General features: G+C 42.9%; 1 long non-coding RNA gene across 7 annotated transcripts in view; it reads left to right on the top strand.

Annotated features, from left to right (window-relative positions):
* The window catches only part of LOC138118452 (uncharacterized), a 143,927-nt gene that overhangs the window by 97,776 nt on the left and 22,354 nt on the right, over positions 1-23,797 (top strand). The window contains exon 1 of one of the 7 annotated variants that reach the window (XR_011155152.1): positions 22,057-22,145. The exons of 5 other annotated variants lie outside the window; for them this stretch is intronic. This is a non-coding gene — a long non-coding RNA (uncharacterized lncRNA). Of the gene's footprint in view, positions 1-22,056; positions 22,146-22,942; positions 23,007-23,797 lie in introns of those variants that run through there. One more of the 7 variants, XR_011155153.1, reaches the window with a different exon arrangement.

Raw genomic sequence — 23,797 nt, 5'->3', positions numbered from 1 at the left:
TGAACAAAGGCCTCTACCCCCCAAAAAAGAAATTTTATTTCTCCATGGATTTATTCTGGAACAATTGTGTCAGTTAATATCCCAAATGAGAGCCTGATTTTTACAGAAAGCCCAAATATTGCTGAATGTTAATATTTATAAATGCTTTGGAAAATCTCACCTTTATTTTCTGGATCTTACTGACTTGGCTGGAATGTTGTGTATCAGTAAACAGCTGAGGACAGTGTGGGGAAGTAGGCTGAGTTTGTACTTTTCTGCCCTTCAGAGGTTGTACTTAAAAGGCAGAAAAATCAGACCCACTTCTCAGTCTAACCTGACCTGCACTAAATCATTAACCACGTTAGTCTCATCCGCTCCGTTTAAATATGAGTGGATGCTTACTCATTTCTTAATATAGTTTTGCTCTTAAATGATTCATATTCTGTTTTATCATTTTCCTAGCACTTTATAGAGACTTGGCAGAGGCCTGGGGGACCTTTACTCTCTCCAGCTTGTCACTCCAGATGGCTTTGCATTTCTACAGCAGATGAGATGCTCTGGTCATGGCAGTGCAGTTGCCTGCATTTACTAATCCTCTTTGCCAACCTCCCAGACCCTTGCAGGATGCCTCTGTGCCCCACATTTGAAGAGTTTGCATTTAAATTGGCTGTTGAAATTCATGTTTCATTTTCTTATTTTAATTACCGTCTCTGTGCACTCCTAGATAGTTATATGCTCTGCTGGAATGCTTGGGGACTATAGAGGTTTCTTGTGATTTTGGTAATAAATTTAGACCTGACGTTGTGGCTGCTATACCAGGATTTGAATGACTTGTGACTCCATATTTTTTTGAGTAACAAAAAGCATCTATAGTAAAAGTAGGCAAAAGAATAGAGTCTTCATTTTACTCTTGGTGAACTGAATTTCTGGACAATAAACTGATTTTCTTCAAGCTGCTCAAGGGACTGTCCCAGAATCTGTGACCTCCATTCTTTGGGGCTCGTATGACTTCTGGCTTAGAAATTCATGAAACCTTGTGGGATCAGATGCACAGCAGCAGCTTGAGGAGCTAATCTTATGCCTGAGAGTCAGTAAAACGAGATTCCTCACAAGTGAAGTTTCACTTACACAGCAGGGGATAAATGTTTCTGATTATTAATTTACTTTTTGTCTCCACGAATATATTTGAGTCAAAAGTGGTATGAAATATTGGGTCATTTGCGACTGAATTGGAGTTTGTGCATTGTCTGGGTCAGCCAGGAAAGCTGCACTCAGCACATTGAGCCAGTGCATTTCAGAAACCCCCTCAAGGCTGTTACTGGGTAGCAAACAGGCTTCATATTCAACAAGTGGTGTTTTTCTGGAAAACAGTTCTATTATGTTACTCTGAAATCTACTTAATGCTGTGGTCCTACTGTGTTTCTATGAGTTTGTCTTTGGGTAATCCTCCAGCTTTTGCCTCAGGCTTTGGTGTATGACAAGAGAAACCATGCTGTGACACTGGTGGTGTCAATTTACTACTGTTTTGTACTCAAAGTAAAGATAACAAATTGATCCATGCTCTGTTTAGTGGCTTTACTACTTCTGAAGTGCTCCTGTACCTCAGCAGATTGCATCTCCTTCCCCTTTGCCCGGTCCCTACAAAGAGTTTAACATCACATGCAGGGGTGTGTGCACATTGCTCTGCTTTGACCTCTCTGGGGTTGTTCAGGGCACTGCTCAAGCCAGTGAAAAGGGAGAGGACTCCTGAATTCATACTTCTGCAGGATAAGTCTTGCACAGTCAGTGCTGAGAGCTTGTGAGGGCAGCAGAGCCCTGGTGAGGGGTGTAAGCAGATCCAGGCAGCTCTGTGTGTCTGTCTGTCTGTCTGTCTGAGCTCCACAGCTCCCAGCAGCAGCACGGGAGGCAGAGCTGAGGGAGAGGACATTGCTGAGAAGCTGTAATAAAGAAGAGACTTTGGTGGCTGAAGTTTTCAGTTTTCCTGAAGGCTGGGTTTAGGCTGTTGTGGTGTTTCGAAAGGGGGAATGTGGGGTGCTGGGTTTTATAATGTTTGTGCAAAACTCTGTGGGGCCAGTTGGGACCAGCTGTTGTGATCTGCAGTGATTCATGTTGTGAAAAATGAATATTTAGAAATTGGGTGTGAGTAAGGCTTCTGCAGGGCTGAGCTACTGCTTGGCCACTTGGCTCTGACTTTTTGTAGGTCCTTGATGATGCATTTTGAGTTTAAATGTAGTGCTAGAATGAATTATTCACCACTGAAGTCAAAAGAAGAATTTTCAGCTCAAAGTTGCAGGTTGTTTTCTCTAGCCCTCTCCCAGTTAGAGGGTGCACTAGTTAGATAGATATTTAGAAGTGCTCTGGTTTTGGTTGAATTAATTTATAATTAACCTGAGAACAAAAAAAAAAAAAAAAAAAAAGGCAAGGAAATCTGAATGTGTCTGAGAAAGGATAAATTGGTGGGCATCTCAGACCACTTTTTCAATCCTTTTTTTGGGTTCTACGGAACCTCTTGGAGGATTTCAACCTTTATTTTGCATATCAGGTGATTCCAAGTAGAGATAATTTATTTGGCAATCTCCAAAATCCTCATTCCTCATCCCTCCCTTCCTGTGACACGTGAACCTGCCAGGAGATGACAAGTTAAGTGCCTATGGAAAGGAGAAGAGCTGTAGCCAGGCAGTCCCATGTTTCTGTGGCTGTGATCTCCAGCAATGCTGGTACTGTCGGCTCTGAGATCGGGGCTGAGCCTAGCCCTGGAGTTTTGCACTTCGAAAGTCACAGCCTGTCAGAATAGCATTAGTGTCAACCCCAGCACCTCACCCACCCTCTGCCACCTCAGATCATGCCTGAAATATTAACTCGTGTGCTCCCTTGTAGTGATGAAGGGAGCATGATCAGCCCCTCGTCAGTCAGCCTTTCAGTCTGAGCTTCTACTTTGCTCATGAATTATACCCCCATTAGCTAAAACAAAGTGGGTGCTTTTTCTCATGTTTCTCATCTATTTTCCCATCAGAGAGAAATCCAAGATGACACATCCATGCTCCAAGCTCCGAGGTGCTGCAGAGCAGATTGCAGGAAGCCTCTGGGTTTGGGGGGGTGGCTGGTTTGGGTTTGGGGGGGGGTGGCTGCTCACCAGTCTGTGCCGTGGCTCTCGAGCTTGGGGGTGTTCAGGGATGACATCCACAGTGCCACCATTCTTAGAAGAGGATGCATCTCCGTGTAACTCAGCTCTGGGTATTTCTTGGCAGTCCTGCTAATTGCTAATGACAGGGACCTTGGAAGTCTCTGAAAGATCACAGTGTTTTAATTTGCCTTTTTCTCTCAGGAGAGAGGCTGACAGTGAGTGAGCACTCCACTCCCTCCAGATACCTCTGTCTGCCTCTCCAGTAAAACATCTAAAGCACTCAAATTTCAGTCAGGATATTGTTTGTTGTATACTTTATGTCTGAGATAAAAGCAAGCAAGCTAATTTTAAAATTATATCCCTGGGGGAAGATAAGGATACCAGGAGTATTGGTTACAAGGAAATCCCTCAGCCACTTGAGCAGTTAAAGGAGCCTGAGAGTAATTGTAAAACCAAGTGTCTGTCAGGTGCCCGTGTACAACTTTTTAGCTAAAAAAGGACTTGAAAAAGAATCCTTCTAAGCAGCACAGACAATAAATAACACACCATTAAAGCCTGGAAAATGTGGATGTGTCGCTGTGTCAGGGCTTGTGCTTTTGTAGGTATTTTCTGAATTAAACCAGAGTGTGCACCTCAGCATCCCACAGGGAGCCAGGATGTCAGGGCACTGCTCTCTTCTGGCAGTAGGTAGCTCAGAGCTGGAACACCTCTAAAATGTGCTGGGACTCTGGGGAGTGGTAACGGTGGTTCATAAGCTGGTTTTACTCTTCTTGATTAGTTTGGTGTCAATTACTTAGTGATTCTTTTTTATACAGATCTAGAATATTGTCTATTTGGAGAAAGTTTATAGAGCTTTGCTTTAATTCCCATGGTCTGTTAGCAAAATACAGAACAAAATTCTTTTGGTCAAGTTTCATCAGACTAATCAGCGTTTCTGTTTAGTTTGAGACCACAGTGGTGGTTGGTACCACCTCAGATCCTGGACTACTTAACAATAAAAAAAAAGGAAAAATAAAATCTTTTTTCACAACAAGTGAATCCCTAGTCCCAGCAGCTTTTGTGTGAAAGAAAAAAAATAGTCTGCTCTGACACAGCCAGTCAAGAGATTTCTGATGAAAATGGAGCTGTTTCAACCTCATCACTTCTGTCTTTGTGATACTAAGCTTTTTCAAATAACTTTATGCTTTATTTTGACTTAACTTCCTTTGCTTTAGAAATTTTCACCTAAGTGAAAATGGTAGCACTCCTGATTGTTCCACACTAATTTGCAGTGTGATTATAGAATCAATTAAAGGGTATTAATGAGAGATATCTCTTGTACTATCTGCTTCATTTTATGGTTATTAGGAAGCAACTTATGGAACAGTTACCATAGTCACAAACTAAAAAGATAGGGGCAGTCACAAAGCTTGTGAGCTAAAATCCTGTACTGCTACATGCATGAAATCATAGATAAGTGTGACAGAAGTTGACATCTCAGATACAGCTTGACTTACCAATGAGGGACAAAGCTACGATAAGACACGCTGCCTGTGGAGGGGAAAAAAAGATCCACTGTGGCAATCGTTTTGATTTTTGAAAGAAATCACAGCGCTTCAGAATGATTGTGCTCTAACGGTTCTGACATCAAAAGCAAGGATAAACTCCTGGAAAACAACATTTGCAGTATTTCCATTTAACCATTTAACAGAGCCACGGAATGAGTGAGTGGATAAAATACAGGAACCTCCCACAGCAATGACCCCTCTTTCAACACACACCCTTTACTCCTGTTCTCCGTGTGGTTTATAGGGCTGGGGGGATTTCATCCACAGCTTCCCCCCTCTGAGACCTGCCATCTCCCAGTAACCCCAACTCTTATAATTGACATGGTCTTCTCTTCTCAAGCCCCTTGCAGTAAATGCCATGTACAAAACCTGCTGCACAGAGCAGGCAGAGAAATACGTGCCTGAGAGAGAGCGAGGCTGTTGGGCTTTTTGTGCAATGGCAGCAGTGTTAGTGCTGTCCCTTGTGTCCACGTCCCCTCTGCACACTCTGCACGACCACTGAGACCAGGGTGTCTGTGATCTGGCCCCTTTGCCTTTCTGATTTGCTGCACCAAGTCTTCATTGTAAAAGTGCTGAAGGTTGCAATACCATATTCATGTGTATAGGCTACAGAGCGGAAAAAAATCCAAAGAAAAGGCAGCTTGTGAGATTATTGCAATTTTGGTGTTAAAACTGGTGGGTGACTGATACACATAGAAGGATTTGACCCAGTGATCTTGCTGCAGCTTCTGGAGCAGGATCAGTCTGAGCACAGGCAGGCTGATACCTGTGAATACTGCTCAGAAAGCCAAATTAGCAAGTGCTTTTGCATGATCTGTCTTCTGCTGCCTGGGCATTTTCCCACAGTGCTTGGAGCTCTGATTAAGGCAGTCAACCATAAATCACTAAGGCACATGTCAATGGAGCCCTTACGATGCCACTGGGGATAGAGGAATCATATCCTCTTACTGCTTTAATCGTGAGGCTGGAGTCCATTAAAAATCCATTTAAATCTATGAACTGGTGTTAGTTTTAAACTGGTAATTTATGTCCAGTAGATACTAGCAGAATTTTCTCCCCCTGTATCTGAACTGTTGCCAACAGCTGCTCTAACTAACCAATGCTATTCATGTTCAGGCTTATACAACATAATCTTCACTCTCTGGGTCTGTATCAGCAGGCAGCAGTAATGGGTATTGTCTGAATCAAAGCCTCTTACAGAAATGTTGCAAACCAGAATGAAAAGACTGGAATAGCACACCATCAGTATGTGGAAAGTGTTCCAAAGTGGGAATTGATCAGTGGATTTTCTGCTGTCATCTTTCAAACTGCATTTTGGAAGGACTCAGAACAAGCTCAGTGGAACGTACCTGATACCCAAAATCCACCTACCAGTGTGAGCTGTACCATCATAATTAAACAGATGCTTTTAGCAAACAAGGGTACATTCAGTCTAGTTCATTACTTTGTTGATTTTGGAGCCTGAGTATTTCAGAGGCTCTCTGTCCTTGTACTCATCTGATTTGCAAAGTAAGATGTTCTGCAGGGGAAGAACTCACACAGTGCGAGCTCTTCCCCTCTGGTGCTGTTGCCTGGTGGCCTTTGAAGATAGGCAGGAATTCTCCCACTTCTAACTGACCAAAATCAGATTCTGCTGAAGGAGTCCAGTTGAAACAGAGCAGAACCTGTGTGTATTGGACTGTTAATATAACAAGAAACACTGCAGATCAAAAGCAGCAGCAATGGGCAGCTGGTACCTACATTATTGCGTGTACAACTTAACAATGTAGAAGCAAAGACTACTTGGGCAGGTGTATCCTGAGGCTGGCATGGTTCTGGCAGCATTTGGACAGGGTCACGACCCATTTAAAGTAATCTGACTTCTCTCCTCCACACTGTTAAAAACCACTAACTCTTCTATGGCAGTTCCCATTTTGGTTTTCTCGCAGAAGTGAACTTTGGATCACAGAGGTCAGTGTTTTCTCATTTACTCATGGTATTAAACATTTTTGGAATTAAAGCAATGCAAAATCCTTTGCTCTACCCTTAAGGGACGTTCCCCAGCCCTGAGGACTGGATAGTTCAGGTATCAGTCAGCCCAGGCCCTTCTCCACCCTGCACCCCAGGTCACTGCACTTCCCTTGCCTTGCTCTGAGGTCCACTGCCCCCCTCCCCGTGGTTCAAGCCTCAGAGCTGCCAGCAAAGCACAGATGTCCCCCCAGCCAGTGCCACAGGGGCACAGGGGGGCAGAGGGGAGGGTGACGTGTGAACAGGGCATCTGTCTCCAGCTATGCTGTCCATCTGTTACAGCTCTTGCTCTTAGCAGGTGAGCACCTACACCAGGAGCCCTGCAAGAGCAGGAAGGAACTGGCACCTGAAGGGTGATGAGATCAGCAGAATGTTGGATGTAAGTGTGTGGGTCGCAGTTGGAGATCCATAAAGGGATGTAGGAGCAAATGTCGGAAGTTGTGGCAAGGGATTTGTGCTCTGCATGGGGAAATGATCATCAGAGTGCAGTGGGACTGGCCTGATCAGCCAAAGGCAGGCAAAAAGTAGCCAAAAGAAAATAGGCAAAGGTTCAAATATTTCTAAGCCAAGGTGCTGGTCCTTTTTTTTCCAAATGAAATTAATTAATTTCTTCTGGAACCCTACCAAAATATTTACTCTTACTTCTGGTAGCAGCAGCCACAGAGGTAACCAGAAATCGCTAGGTAGTGCAGGTGTTTGCTAGCAAGAGCAGCTGTTACTGTTAGAAAAAACCCAAAAGGTTCCCTTCAGTTTCAGCTTCATAAACCAGATGACAAGTTCTGAAATGAATTTAAAAAAAAAATCTCCAACAGACACTTCATCAAAACCTGGCTCCTTGCTTGGCTTTGCTTGCAGCTGTTTTGCTCCTTTTGGGGCTTGGCATGGGATAGCTGTTGTGGGAGCTGTGTTCATCCTTCTGCACACCCTTTTTTTGACTCACTGTCCATTCAGAAGCCAGTTTCTTTTTTTCTTCATTTTTTTTGCTCATTAGTGCAAAAGAAGCAACTGTGCTGCTGCCTCAGCCAGACAAAAGTCAGCTTTCTTAGGCAGGTGGAAGGTGTTTGTTTTGTATTGGGAGCTCACTTGGGACAGAGAGTAAACAACAAAAGTAACCTGTTCCCCCCAAAAACCATCTTTGTTTATTTTCTCATGCAAAGGTTCTCCTTCAAAGGGACACGGCTCATCGACTGGACCTGGAGCCATCCACATAATGCCTCAAAAGACAAGGTTATGCTGATATCAGCAACATTAGGGAAAGTTAAACTTGTGGATATAGGCAATCCAAACTAAGCCAGGAAGCTTCTGTTTGATTCAGACAGCTTAGAGCTGGCTATCACTGAAGTTTGCATTTGACAGCTGCAGAACTATTTCCCTTTGATTTTTCATGTACAAAGTCCTGCAGCAGTTCAGAAGAGAGGAGCAGGGTTTCATGCATATGACTGAGTGGAGAGAGCCAGAAGCATTTGGAAATTATTCAGTGCAAGTTATGATTTGTTCTTACTGCTTTTCTTTTTAGCACCAGAAATCGGTGCTGATGTCATTCCCTTGTTAGTTGCTTAGTTTAGTGAGAATAAAGGACAGCTAAATTGGGACCCTGCAAAATGCAACACCCAGATGGCTGAAAAGGCAAGTGAACAAGGTGCTGAAATGAGAGGCTTTTGTCTTGGCTTTGAAAAAACAAATAAAAAAAATCAAGCAGCATACAAGTAATACACATGACCACAAATGGGAGGGAGATTCATTTGGAGCCTGAATTTTGCATTCCTTCACATCAAATCAGGCAGTTCTGCTGTATTCGTGGGTTAAAAACAGAAATAAAACCAACAGCAAAGCAAGGCAGAGAGAATCAGACCAAACCCCAGCCTCTTAGGCAGTATTTTGGTACTCAGGGCTGGTAAAGTGCATTTCCCAGACTCTTTGTTGTCAGGGACATCCATTGTTAGTGTGAGCCCACGTAATGACCTCCCAGGCAGGTGCTCAAGGACCATTCCAAGTTTATTCCTATCCCAGATCCTGGATATTTCTTTGAATACATTTCAACCCCTTGACATCACAAGGTTGTCACTGCAGGATGGCAGCAGCCTTGGCCAGCTAACTGGGATCTTAGTGCTGATGTCACAGCAGAGGCCAGAGCAGCACCTACAAATTGGAGGGCCACTAATCTAATAATAATCAGGCAATTACACAGCCCCATGAGCAGGTATGGCTGCTTTAGAAATGCCCCAGGAGGAAACGAAGTGGGCAGGGAATTATTGTAACATACGGCAATTTATCAGCTGCTAACACCGGTGAGATTTTGTCAAAAGATTCCCTCAGGGTTCCCTGTGACAACGTCATGGATTTATGATTAGTGATGAACATCTCTCTGAGTAGTGCAAAACAATGTAAAGGATTACAGGCTTCTGGGCATTTTCTGATCTGGGATACAGGTGAAACGATTTCCACCATAGTGGGTATCTTGTGACAGAAGGCAAAACCCTCGCTGGTGGTCAGTGTGATTGGTAAAGCATAATGTTATTTGTTTGGATTGCTTCACACATGAGATAGAGAGAGAGTTGGTAGCCAAAGAACTCAGAAGAAATTTGCTTAGTTTGCCTTAAAAGATACTTTTTTTGTCGGATTTTTCTCCATTTTTCCAGCAGCACTGGTTATATCAGACATAGCAGCATAACACATAGGTGCTAAAATTAACAATGCTGTGCTGTAAAATCCTCTTTTAAAAAATGGTGACTGGTGGGAACTGCTCATGAATAAAACTGAAAAAGAAGAAGGAGCGAAGCATCATGGAAATGTTGGCAGAACTGTGCTTTCAAAATTTAAAATGTGAAAATTCGTTGACAAGCCATATAGATTGCTTTAGGTAGGGCAGGGATCACGTACAGATTGTGTGGCTCTTGAGAAAAGAGCAAGATACGAGGTACATGTGCTCTCAGCCTGGGTTAACGTGAAGGGGGGGTGGGTTCTTGATGGTTTTAGTCAGGGGTTACACTGCAGGGTGGGGAAGGAGGAGGCCCCCAGGCTCATCCTGCCTCTGTTCTGGGAAGAAACCTGCCTTTCCTTTGACAGGATCATGGCAATGAGGGCAAGGAAGGAGAGTGGTGCTCACCTGTGCTGGGAGAGCAAGGTCGCTGCCCACTCTGTAACTGTGGTGACCTTCCTTGCCCGCTGCAGAATTTCATTTCTCTTTTTCTTGAGAAAAGAGTTTCTTTGTTGGGTTTCTCTCTGTGTGCACTGGAGTGGGTGAACTGATTGGATATGACAGAATAGCTACAATTGCAGGAAAAACAGGAAGAATGGCATATTTTTTTTGAGATACTCTATCCTGTTCTATGATTTATTTGGCATGTTGAAGTATTAATGCTTCATGTGCTGCAGTAACTGACTTTTTCATATAGAGGTTTTGCTAGGAAAAGCATTGTGGGGTATAGGGTGCCAGCAGGAATTCGGAAAAGAAGTGGGAAAATTGTCTTTTTAACAAAACCTAGTAAATTCCATCAGTGGAACCTAAACACCAGCTGGGCCAACAGAGTAAAGGGCAGAATGAATTTCCAGATACCATCACCTGATGGTGATGGAAACACTGAGGGTGTGACATTCATTTGTGCCCTGAACAGCCACCTTGCAGAAGGACACAAGCTCATCCAAGCTGGGGTTGGGGAACTGTTTTCCAGCAGGTTTCTCAGCACCATGCACGTGATACTTCCCATGCTTTTTGTAAGGGTGGATTTTTCCAGCCTTTCAGAGTGTGTTACCTTTAGGGGGTCAAAAGACTTTGATCTCTGGTTGCTGGTGTGCAAACATGCAGAGGAAAAAGGGTCGGGGAAATTAATACAGCCAAGTGTTTCTAAGCCTTTGGTTGTGCTCTGGGTTGTTGATCAGACTTTTCTTGTGTTTGTATTTAAACTTCACAATGAGTGAAGCTAATTAGACTTGGTTAAGCTGATAACACCACTGCAAGGACCCAAAAGCTGAGCCCTCCTTGTCTCTGTCAAAGAAAATCAATATTTTCATTCTTCCATAACCTCACTGCTCTGTTAAGCAACACCAAGCTTGCATTATGCTGGAATTTATGCATATAATTAGAGCTTTGGGAATTTGGAGGTATTTTATCTGTAATTAAAGTGAAAGTGTTCAAGAGTAGGGATTTACTTTCTATGGTTTTTTGCATTCTTAATTAAAAAAAAAACAAACCCAAAACAACCCCAAAAACATAAGGAAAAAAATTGACTCAGGATCTAGAAAGACTCCTCTGGGAGCTGTCCCTGCCCCACATCAGTCAGGCCTTTGTGCCTTCATTTCTGACCTTTCTTTGCATGGAAGGCCATGGAAATGCTTCAGTTTTGCTGACAAAAAGGAGGCACCAAAAGGGGAAGATTCTTTCCAAGATAGCACTTCTAGTAAATACTTCACAAACACTCATAGTGGAATCAGGGCCACATCTCCTGGAGAAGAGAAGGGAAATATCCCCCTTAGAAGGGAATGATAAGCTGCATTTTGCACACTGAGCTGTGTTTAATTGCTGGCCCACTTGAGGGAACTGCTTTTGGGGGTAGCAGCTCTGTGATGTTCCCTGATGTCTGATAAGGCAATGTTGGGAAAGGTGTTTTTCTCATACAGTGCAGCATCTCCCACTGTATTTTGGGACAGGAACTGGCTGAAGTTTTTAGGGCTTTGGCAGCTATAGAAATCCTGTCCTGGTTTTGGGTAATTCCTAGGGAAGATGGCAAAATATATCCCTCCCTGGACAGACAGCAGCAGGGAAGAGAGATCAGAGCAGCACAGAACCATACCTGGAGCTGTGTTTTCAGTAAAAATACTGGCAAGAGGTAGAACTAAGCAATTTGACTTGATCAAATAAAATATTCCTCGTGCTATTCAGAACTATGCACAATCTCCAGTCGTGTTTGCATTGTAAACCCAAATCTCTTGATTTTTAGTGAAAGCAATGTTGTCTGAATGTTGCTAGAATATTGACAGTGAAAAAGTTATTTGGAAGAACAGTAAGAAAACCTGGTGTAATTTAACAGTTTCTACTACAGGTGTGTATAGTGCAGAGAATGGAATAATGAAAATATTCCCCAGTTTAAGCAGCTGCCTTCTGTGCTGCCAGTGTGAGCAAACAACTCAGGAAGAATTGCAGGGAACTGCATCCTTGGAAGGAAAGTACCAAAGACAAAACTCCCATCAACAGCAAAAGTAGGTAAAAGTATTCCTAAGTGCTCGGGAACAAAGGAGTTTTTAGGGAAAACTTCAAGCAAAGAGGGTTTATCATCTTATCTATATTCATCCTTGGTTCCGTTCGCTTGCAGTGTTCTCTGTCTTACAAAGGAGATCAGCTTTTGTGGGGACAGCTGGGACTGAGATGGCTCATTTTCAAGTCTCAAATGCCAATGACTAGTGCTGATTTACATGCAGATTGCCTCTCAGGTTTATTTTATTTGGTTATTTATTTATTTCCCAGAAATTCAGTCATTTGCCTCTGAGGAAGAAATCAATGAGAGGGCAATAAGGATGAAATCTTATTGCCGATTCAGGGAAAAAATAAAAATACAGAAATAAAAAAAGAGGACGAGAGAAGCATTTCAGCAAATGTAGAGCTGCTGGTAGTTTTTTCCATTCAGGTGTTTGCCAGATGTCAGTCTGTGTGGGAAGAAGGCATGTTGCTCTAGGTCCAGAGCTGCTGTTGTGCCCAGGCTCCGTGTTTAGTCTCTGCTGTTTGAGTTAGTCTTTGAGTTCTTCACTGGAGGTATGAAACAAATCCCTTACCATTAGCTCTGTTCTCTGACAGCCAAAAATGTGAAATCCTGTAGCTCTCACCATCTGGCTATGAGCTGGAAAGGTGTGGTTTTTTTCCAACTGAAATCTCTTCTTTCCAGGGTGTTCCAAATTACAGCTCCATGCCTTATTGACAAAATTAATCTCTTGTAGCCTGCACATCCCCTGGATTCAGTGCTGTAATTTGGTTTTTTATTTTCCTCTTCTCTCCAGTCTGTCCCCATCACCTGCTCTCTGGTGCTGGATGCTCTGAGGGGGAGGAATCAGCTTTGCTCTGTATCTTTGCAGTGACTTTGCAATCCTTTCTTCCACCCTGAAAAATGTTTATTGCTGGTGATTATTTATAATCAGAAAGAAATGGGCCTAATATTTTTACAGATTTCTTGTTGAACTTGGCAAGTTAGCATTTGGGAAGATTCAGACCTACTAGCAGTGAGAAAGCTCGAGGCACAGCCATTGGAATTGAAATGTCACACGCTACCAGATTTATTTTGCTTGGTAGTTTCCAAAATCCCATTGCAATGTCATCAGTCCATGTTCATGTTCATGTTCAACTTCCACTGACTTCAATGAGAATTTGGTCCCCAAACCATTCAGAAGTGGCAAGCTGTGGGCCAGAAGTGAATGGGTTTGCACAAATAAGGCAGTAGGTTTGATTTTGGAGGAGCTGGGTTCCGTTTCGGGAGTGCTGACAAGCTCCAGCTTCGGATCCAGCTGCACCTCAGCCAGGAAGGATGAGCAGACACATACAAGCCTTAGGCCCACCTTGCAGAGCTCAGCCCTGGGAGGGCGTGTGCACCTGTGGAATGGTGCTAGGAACAAGATAGTCACACTTGGAGTTATCCCAACACAAAAAAAAAAAAGGACGTAAAAAGCCTGGTTAGGCTGGGTAAATGCTTCTCTCTCAGGATTTATTGTAGTCACTTTATGCACAGCCCTCATGAGGACCCAGGAGATTTATAAATAAGGAGTTGGGACTAGCAGATAAAGCCACTATGACACAACCCAGCTCTTGGGGATTTATAGCTAAACTGCATTGATTTTTATTCCTTTTATTTTTTTTTCAATTTGAGTGTCTAAGGACATAAGAAATGATCACAAGTTGATGGTGACCCTGAAAATCACTTTCTGATTGTGATGAAAATATCTTATTAAAGATTTATGTGGAGCAAGGAACCAGGTGACAACTGTTTCTGGTGCTGAGTAAATGTGCTTCAGAATATGCAAACAGTACTGATGGGATGAATGTTCTTTCTTGAGAATTTTTAATGATTAGAGAATTTTCTTAATTATAGTCAGATATCTAACCACTAATTACTCTGTTAAAGTGTGTTCTGGTAGCAGGAGAAATGCAAAACAAATTTACTTACCTATTAAAATCTTTATGTGTCTGTTACTGCCACCAGTCTGTGGCTCCTCAGAAATATAGACTTATTGATGGGATCCCAGATGCTAACTAGAATTTAATTTAGTTAAATGGTTTGTAATACAGTTTGTATTTCTCCATGGATACACACCAACAGAACAAGATAAAACCATTACCAATTACTCAGCCTTTTTTTTTTTTAACCTTCTTGTGCCCTTCCTTCTTGAATTGTAAATGTAAAATATTTACAACGATTTATGTAAAATACTACTTTTTTTGAGTCAGAAAATCTGCTGCCTATGCTATAAAGTTGCTTTCAAGGCTGTCATTCCAGTTGCAACTGTCCAGCAGTTTATTAGACACTACATCTGGCTCTACTTATCTTTTTAGTAGATTACACTAAAGTGAATCCTTAAGGCTAAACCCTCTAATTTACTAAAACACATGCACATAAAATTACAGCTGTCTCACCAAGACTTTCATTGATTTGAACAGAATGGGATTCATTTAAACGGTTCTAAAACTTAGATAAGCAAACTTCTTTCAAATCCCTAGGAAAAAAAGCCCCACAAGTAAAGTACCAAAACACCCCCAACCTGCCAAACAACCCTAATTACTGGTTTATTGATTGGCTCATCAGTGCTTTATTCTTTATCTCTGTGTCTGCTGACACAATCTCTCCCAGATCCCCTGGCTCCAGTGGCAGCTAGGTGTGCTTCCCACACTGAGGGACCATCTTGTCAGGAATTAGGGTGTTTCCCGTGGTTAAAGCACAGTACCACTCTTCAAAGTAACTATATTATGCATTGTGGGATTCACTCCTCTGAAACTTAGCAGTCTAAAAATTAAACATTTAACTTAAGCTGAAGGCAGGGCAATCACTAACTGTAAAGTACAAAGAGAGCATAGATGGAGGCCTTAAGACACATTAAACAGTTTTTGTGCATCTAAAGTTACGGTTAAGGAGGTTGCTGCCTCCCTGGCAGTTTTTCTGCTATTAAAAGACCCCACTCTGACTTTCTGCACATGGTTTGGAGTATTTCCCCTGAACAGCAGATGGGAATATCTTGCAGGAGATGTAGGAGCACCTCCTCTGGGCACTGGCGTACATCAACTCAACTCCACACATCCCCGCTGCATGGAAGTGCCAAGAGTTTTACACCAGATGTGGAACCCCCTCAGCATCCTAGATCATAGCTCACAGAGGCATGGGGCTCAGGAGGAAACATGGAAACCACTCAGTTTTCCATGGAGCAAAAGGGAAGTGAGTTTTCTCTGAAGGCTCAGTCAGAGGCTGTTCAATTCCCTTCCCAGGATCTAATGCCCCCATTTTGCATTGTAATTCTCATTACCCGGTGCTGTCACCCAGCTTAGTGCCGCTAAGTGCTCAGGCACTGCTGCTGCTGAATGCTAGGGAAAACACCAGAATCCAATTAAAAATCCCCTCAGCATTATTAGAAACCAAGGATTGGCTTTAAGGAGTAGTTACAGCAGTTTGCCTGGAAATGTGCTGTATTTCCCACTGCCAGCCTTCTCCCTGCTGATAGGCCCTCTTTGCGTTTCCAAACGATATCTGCTGCAGTAACAAATATGATGCAAGAATTCATGGAAAAAAACTTTCTAACTCATGTGATAAACAACCCCAGATGATCAAAATCCATAACCAAACCCTCTCTACTCTCACTTTTCCCTTGGGAGAGTGGCTGTGAGAGCAGCACATGGCAGATGTTGCTTTGCTTAATGCAGTGCTTCCCATCTCTCGGTACACTCATGTGCATGGCTGGCTGGTGCAGGAGTCTGCCTGCTGCTAATTCTTTCCTGTGTTTCCACTGATAGCACTGGAAAGAGTTGATTATTTCAGAGAAAGTGGTTGAGAAGACGTTTTACACTGGGTGGTTGTGGCATTATGCTGCACTGGCAGAAAGCAGAGCTTGTCCAAGGCTTCCCAGCAGCACCGCTCGTTACCCAAAGTTGAATTCTCCATCACCAGCATGGTCAGGTGTGCTTGCCCTGCCTGTCATGGAAAGTGAAATCAGAGAAAAATGAAGAGACAGGGAGATGTATTGCCACTGTTTTTGCTTTTGGACAGGAGGGCTTGAGGAAACTGCTGGGTTTGAGACAAGGCACCCTGCACTCTTTCTTCAGCATTACCCAGTGCCCATCCACCCTTTCTTTCCCTCAGCCAGGGCCCTATCACCCTTCCAGAAGGAATTTCCTTCTAATACCTAATCTAAATCTTCTGTCCTTCAGCTTAAAGCCATTCTTTCTTGTCCTGTCACGCCACCCCTTTGTCAGAAGCTCCCTCTTGGTTTGTGCAGACCTGTGGGCTGCTGGCAGCAGCTCTTTGCAAACGCACCTGGTGTGTGCCACAGGAACACAAATCTGGGCACACAGGGTCTCACCTGCAGCCTGGGACCTTCTCCCCTACCCCTCCAGGGCTCCAGGGGAGAAAGCTGAACTCCCACCTGGGCAGGAGAGACCTGTCCCTTCCATGCCTCTCGTATTGGGAGCTCCATTTTTCTCTCCTGTTGCCTCTGTCATTTCTCCTTTGACACAGGATGAAAGCTAAAATAGGAACCAAATGTTATTTTCAGGCTAAGCCAGGTGCTGTGGTCCTGCCTGGCTTTCTAAATCTTGTTGGCAATGCCATGGAAGTGTTCAGGAGCAGGACTGGTAATCTTGCAATGGTACTTCAAGCCCTGCTTCAGCAAAAAAGCATTTGAGGATTTATTTAGGTGTTGTGCAGTTAAGCGTGTATTTAAGTGTTTTGCTGAACCAGACCATTTTTAGCTTTAGAACATTTAGTTTTATTGTATTTTTTTTAAGTAAATTTCAATAATTTCATCTATGTCTCTTCTGGACAGTTTGAGGTGTCTTAAAATAGCCGGAAGGATTTTGGTCTAAAGTTTGCTGTCAATGTCAGAAACGTTTGAGAAAGCTACTGAGATCATAGAGAGAAAATGGACCTAATAATTTGCTGAAGAGATGGTAACTTGTTGGCAGAAGGTGGTGCTGTTACCTGATATCGAAGCAGATAACTGACTCCCATGTCAGTGAACTTCTGCTAAACCAAGTCCCTGAGTAGCAAAGAGATTTTCTCTCCCCCTTCCCCAGCCACAGATGTGACAGTGAATAGATACAGATGAGGTTTCCTGGTCTCTGAGCTACAATAATCTTCTTAATTAGAAGGCAGATGGCCATGCCATCATTTCTCCCAACATAAAGTAGAATATCAGGTGAACTTGGTTCTCTAGAGAAATAAATGCAGCCACACCGTGCTCTTCACATGGAGAGGCTGATTTCCCTGACACAGACATGTGGCCTGAACTTAACAAAAGCAAAAAGTGATTAATGTAAGGGACAGCTGAAAGATTTTAAAGTGGGGTGGTTTCTTCTTCATGAGCAGCATGCTGTCACACTTGATAATATCAGATGCCAGGAGGGAAAATCTGAAAATCCAAAGGGAGGATTTGGTTGGGAAAAGCTCTTTTAAGTCCTGCCCCGTGCGTTGATAAAATGGTTGGTACAAGAGCTGACAGGTGATGCATTGCAGCGTGCTGGGTGCATGGAGCAATGCACAGGTGCAACACATAAATCACTCCTGGCTCTTCAGAATGATTTCAAGCCTCCAAAAATATCTAACATCTTGTAGGAAAAAAAAAAAAAAGATGAAATGTAGGAAATAATTCTCATTTCTGAAGCTTCAGAATATATAGAGATCATATTTTCAAGCTTTACATCGTAGTCATAAGAGGTTGAAACTTCTTTTATGTTTAAAAAAAGATTATTTTTTTTTTTCACCTAATCCTATGTCTGTGGGACTTAAGGCAATGGAGCAAGACAGAGGAGGAAATACAAATTGTTATTGCATGTTTTCTCATAAAAGATATTAGTTAAGGGGCTAAAACCTGTGAAAATTGAATGTTTTACCTACTTCTGGATAAGAATAGTGAGAAATTATTGTATCTTTGCTCCATGTACAGTTCCTAATTTAGAAAATATTAGGACATGAGAAAGGCTGTTCCTGAAATAGCTCACTGGAAAATGGTGGCAGAATTTGCAATCTGTGTTCTAAATTATTTTGATAAATTTTCACATTCAAGCAATTTGGAGAATTTAGATATGGATCCAACTTTTTCTCCTGAAGGAAGACCAAATTTCAAACCTTCAAAAATCTCTTTGCTAATCCTTCAGTGATCTAAGATAACTTTAAATACAAGCCTCCATAAAAGAGAAGAAAACTGCACATGTGCTAGGAAAGAAAATTGAACAGTGAAAAAGAAAGTCCAAATCATGCAATAAATCTTTCAGGACTCCTGCTATCAGCTAATCTGAATCAACAAGGAAAGCACGGGTGGATTAGGAAGGGTGAGAAATATTTTTTCTCCTATGGAATAAAGCCCCTTTTGGTCTGGCAGCTGTAGACAGGGGCTTGTGATGCCATCAGTGGCCAGAGCTGAGAAGCCCTGAGGGGCTGCATGGACTCAACATTTCAGAGATGAATTTGTACACTTGCCATGTGCATTTTGGGTCCTGTTTTCAAAATCCCAAAAGCTTATCTTTGATCCTTCTGTTAGAAGAGCTCCATGGAGGTAGAAATATCCAATAAATATCTGGAATTTCAGGGTGTGTGTGCTGGGCTTTCAAAGGGTGGCTCTTTGGAGCCAAAGCACTCTGCCACACCTTCAGAGAAGAGAAACACAACTGGTCAGATGTCACTTAAGATACAGCTGAGCCTGACACTGGAAGGCCCTTGCAGGATTTTCAGACTTGGAGCATAAGGCTGCTTTTTTTTTGCTTTTTTTTCCCCCCCAATTGGATTTCACAGTTGAAACTGGGTGTAAGAACCCTGAGACTAGAGAGCAAATAGCTTTTTATGGAGATCTGAATTACATTTTACACTTGAAAAATCAGCCCAAGCAGAGAGCGAAATGGCCTGGTGTTGTGACTCTGTGCCAGTCCCCTGCTGCTCTCTCCCTGCAGGTCTCACTCCCGAGGCAGCTGGAGAGCTGTGTGGCTGTGGCAGGGCAGGGTGAGGTGCTAAATGGAAAGAAAGCATTTAGAGCTGGTGCTGACTCCTCCTTTGAAGGCCTCCTTTAAATCAGTTTTAAAAGCTTGTGTGAGCTTCAGCTCTTTTTTGCCCTGTCTTGGTCCAGTGACCCAGTAGAGATGTGGATTTGCTCACAGGTTTCTTCTGCTGCCAGGTTCTCAGTGTGGCATCACCCAGCACCTTTCCCTGCAGCTGCTGCCTCCTCTGCTCACAAACATCCTCACTCTGGGGGACTGTTTGGAGTTTGGGTCATGGGCTGTGTCCCTTCTGCATGTGAACATCCAGCAGCTTTCCACGGAAAGAAGTGGAGGGGATTTCAGGTGGTCCTGAATGAGCCTGCAGTGCCCAGTGCTTATGTTGGAACAAATCACTCTGGATTCATTATGGTGTCCCCCAGTGTCTGCTGAGAGATGTATCTTTGTTTGATTTCACTTTTGGGGGTTTTTATCTACTGCAGATATTAGCAAACTTATCTCCCAGTCTGCTTATAAGTGTTCATAAGGTTGATAGATATTTCCTCTTTTTTTTTGTGAATTTTGATGCATCTCTGGACAGATGGATGACTTTACTGTTATTTTCCCTGGGAGCACAACACCAGTTAGGGGCCCCAGATGAAAATTTATAAACACAGAACTCCAAAACCTCAATTCTCACTTGTCAATAGGGGAGAAAAAATATCAGCCTAATGGTGGCACAATCTAGCCCTGTAAGTAACACTTACTCAGGTCCTGCTCCTGTGGAACACAGTTATATGTCAGCTATGATCATCTGTTTTCCCATTTTTTTTGTGTGTGTGAGTTGCTGAAAAGCAAACCTTTCCCACAACTAATTGTATTTGCTAATTACCTGTGAAAAAGCAATTATCTGCAAGTGATACAACTCTTTGAAAAGGCTCTTTTAATTGGCAAAGATGGGGAAAAATGCTCTTCTGTGGATGCTGTTTTCAGAAGAATCTTCCCAAATATTGTACCTGATGTATCACATTAGACACATCAGATTGGGTTGCATCAGCAATGTTGCATTACATCACATCACCAAGGTAATGTGCTGTGACAGACTTGCAATGCAATGTGTCAGCTGGAAAATGGGGAAAGATGTGATTTCCTGAGCAAAATGCTTCTTAAGCTTTATGGTATTTTCTCCTCCTCTAAGTGAACAAGTGGCTGTTTGTGTGTGGGGGTATCTCTTAAAAGACTCAGTTGCCTGTTGAAGAATTCTGGACATTTTCCATGCTTCCTGCCTCTCCATTGACTATTAACAGGTCTAAAAAGAAAGATATTTTTTACAGTTTACACTTCCATACCCAGATTACAATATATTTGTTCCCCCAAAGTTTCAGTAAACTGAGAAAGCCCCTTCTAGGAGGAATGTTCTTGCCATTTGTATAGCTCTGTCCTGGGCCTGAGCTTTCACCTTGGCTCGTGGAGCGTGCCTCTTGTGGGGAATGCTGAGGGGTGAGTTCTGCACAAGCCAGGCCCAGAATCACAGCCCTGAGGGAGAAAGTGTGGCTGCAATTCATGTGCACTCAGAGGTGAGAAGCAGATTTTCTAATGCATGAGTTATTTATGGTGCACACCTTCTGCAAGGACAGCACTGAAGTACCTCGCTTTGCCTCTCTTGATGGCTGACCTTCTCCACAGGGGTGGCAGCAGGAAGACACTGCAGCCTGTCATCCCTCAGGGATGTGTAGGAAAAATTTGCACTGGCCAAGGTATTTTTCCAGGCCTGAGTAAGGATGACTTGGCTTGCCCAGGAGAGAGGACAGAGCAGTGGTCACTGTGGTCACCTGGAGCGGCGTGTGCCCAGCCAGCCTCACCAAACTCACACTGGCCATCAGCACCTGCTCTTGAAATGAGTTGCTAGTCAAATTTAGTTGCTGGAAGTTGGGTGTCTTTGACAGAAGACTTGGTTATATCACAGAGCAGAGAAGCTGGGAATAGGTGCACTTCAGGTGGAGCTGTGGAGGGAGGGGATGTAGAGATGAAAATGGAGTGCAGATGAAGGAGAAAAACCCATAAATGTTAAGCTCTTTAGAAAAGGAGGAGCAATGAAATCCACGCAAAAGCAACAATCAAAATATTTTCAGTGTGCTTTCATAATCTGCATTGTCAGCAATAATGTAACAATTTGCTTCCTTTCCTAGTTATTTTTTAAAAAATTGTCCACTTTTTTGTGAGCTACTCAGCATTGTCTGATACTGAGCATCCTCTCAGGTATACATTATGTTCAGTGCAACACCGAAACCAATCAACAGAGAATTTCTGAAGAGGGAACTGCTATACAATAGTGATGAACATATTGTCCTCAAGCTGTGGAGGTTAACAGCCCCAAATTGCTTTGCTATTTGTACATATTGAAATAAGAAGAATTTATATGTTTGCTCTCATTTCAGTGGGCTCTTGTGATTCATTACGTTGGCACTTCAGAGTTCAGAATAGTCACTTGTCTCATGCAAAGCAGCACCCTTAACTGTGTTACTATTTGGTTGCTCATTATTGTCCCACTTCTTTCTTTTTTATTGCTGCACAAATACACTTTGGTTTCACAGCAGCTTCTCTAATGCTGATTTCTGTAGCGTTCATTGTCAGAAAGATCAGGGTCCTGGTGCACTCAGAAAGAAATCAGCTAAGTAAATCTATAATAGCTTTGCTGTTTAAACAATGCCTTGGATCATTAAAACTAAAACAAACAAAAAAGAATTTAAAAAATTGGTTTTGTACCTATGGATACCTTTCATTTTTGTTCAATAGGGTTTTTAATGAAATAGCAGCAGGCATGTAGAAAACATTTACTTACCCTTTTGCTTACTTGACTTAGTCTTTCAGGACAATACAGTCATTTTACAGTCTGTCCTGGGTTAGGGAAAGAGCATAATTGCTGAGAAATGAATTGTGAGTTGAAAGTCTCTAATCTTTGCCTGCCAACCTGCACTCCTGCTTGCTCTAAGTGGGTATTGAGGAAAGGTATTCAGGTGCCTAAAGATGAAAATAGGTTCACAAGGTTTTTTGCTTTGCTTTTGTTGCTTGTTTGGGTGGTTTTTTGGTGTGCTTTGTTGTTGTTTTCTCCCCAGAAATGAACACTAGATCCCTCCAGCCCTCTGCAAAACTGCTATTTGCCCTATTGTACCCACGAATTCCTCCAGTACTTCTACAGACCTGGATGCTACTGTTTCACTCGAACCCTGGCTCCACACCCAGGCAGTGCCCAGGCATGTGAGGCCATCCCATATCACCCAGAGGAGTGTTTGGCTGTAGATACCCACACTGGAGCCAGGCCCCCAGGTCTGCTCTGTAGGAGGTGAGATGCATCCTGAGGGGTCTGTTTGGTCTCTGAACTGTAGGAGAATTCATTTGGGACAAGCACAGAACGGGATATTTTCAGTCTGATAGCCATATTTGCTCAGGAGAACCATACTGACACACACAAAGGGTCAGCCTTGGTGTTTCTGTCGCTCCTTTTCATCAAGATGTTTATTTTCTATTTATCAGAGGTGTAAGCCATTCAGGTCAATAACAAACACTCTTAATCTTATCTTTTAACCAAATATTAGCCAGGCTTTCTATTTACAAGCTGACATTAACTCACGCTAACCCTTTTTCTGCATACAGATCTCCTATTCTAAGCCTTTTCTTTAACCCTGTAATTAATTCTGCCTTTTATGTCTGAACCCGGTACAGCAGCACAATTAACTGCTTTACTTAACATGCAAGTTTATAAGTGATCTCCATGATACCACTGACACGAAGAAAGTAAGTGGGGTTGAACTGACTCTCATTACAAGCTGATCTTTGTGCAGTCTTTGGTTGGTAGAACTGGCAGCAGACGTGTATTGCAGAATTAAAATGAAGAGTTATGAGAACCATCACATAACGGTGAGATCAGACGAGAATGGGAGAATCCACACAAGTCTTTAATCTCCATCAAGCCAAGATATTGTTTGTGCTTTGTTCTGCAGTTTAAAATGAATCCTTAACGACACAGTCATCATCTCATTTTGTGGTCTTCATTTCCCCCTGATTATAAATAAGGATCAGGTTTCCCTTTAGCAGGACTGGGAAGCAGGGGAGTTCAAGCTCTTCTCTTCACAGTGAGCAAGAGCTGCTTTTCCCACTGCAGAGTTTCAGATCTTTAGCTCCCTGGACTGAGACTGCTTTGATGGTGAGTTCATACAGACACTGACTGTTCAGAGGTTGTGTCACATTAGGCAGAAGTGTTCCTTGATGAGGCCGAGGGAGAAGTCCTCCCACGGCTTTGCAATCAGGGAACAGGCTGGGGATACGTGTTGGTGAGTGACTGAAATGGTGACTTTCCCCCGCCCAACAAAACACATCTTTGTCAAAGCGGAGCAGATAAACAGGTAAGTGAGCTAATCCTGTGCTCCACTCTGTGAAGAGCAGGAGTTTAATACGATTTTAAAAGTAGTAGCAGTGGCTGAGACCGCAAGTGACTAATGCATGACTAAGGTTTCTACAGCTGTAAGGTGAAGGTAATGCTCAGTTCTGCTCAGATTTATGAAGGCTGTGATCAGCAGGTATGCCAAAATGGAGCAATGAGTTTCAAAAAGCTTGAGAATAAGGCTGAATTCCAGGGCTGCAGGGCAGATACCATATCTGAGTGAGATTTGTAATAGCAATGCCAAGGACGTGACAGAAAAAAAACCCACTTGAACCACCCACTCCCCTTCAGGAAGATTCCTGCTTTTGAAACTCTATCTAAAAGGCACCCAGGCAAGGTCTGAAAGAATTCAGCACATGGAATGGCTGCTGAGGAAGCTGCAAGAAATCACCTTTAAAGAAGCAAGACTGAGAGCAGCGAGATCTCTGCGTGGGGATAGCAGGATGAAGAGATTAGAGGAAAATGGAAAGTTTCCACCCGGTTTGTAAATACTGATGTGAAGAACTCAGCACAGCAGTGTCTTGTGAGCGCCGTCTTTAGCACCCTCTTTTCAG

Source organism: Aphelocoma coerulescens, chromosome 14 (assembly GCF_041296385.1).
Source record: "Aphelocoma coerulescens isolate FSJ_1873_10779 chromosome 14, UR_Acoe_1.0, whole genome shotgun sequence".
In the NCBI taxonomy this organism is placed as follows: domain Eukaryota; kingdom Metazoa; phylum Chordata; class Aves; order Passeriformes; family Corvidae; genus Aphelocoma; species Aphelocoma coerulescens.
Note: the sequence above shows the minus strand (reverse complement) of the source record. Positions and strands in the feature narration are given on the sequence as shown.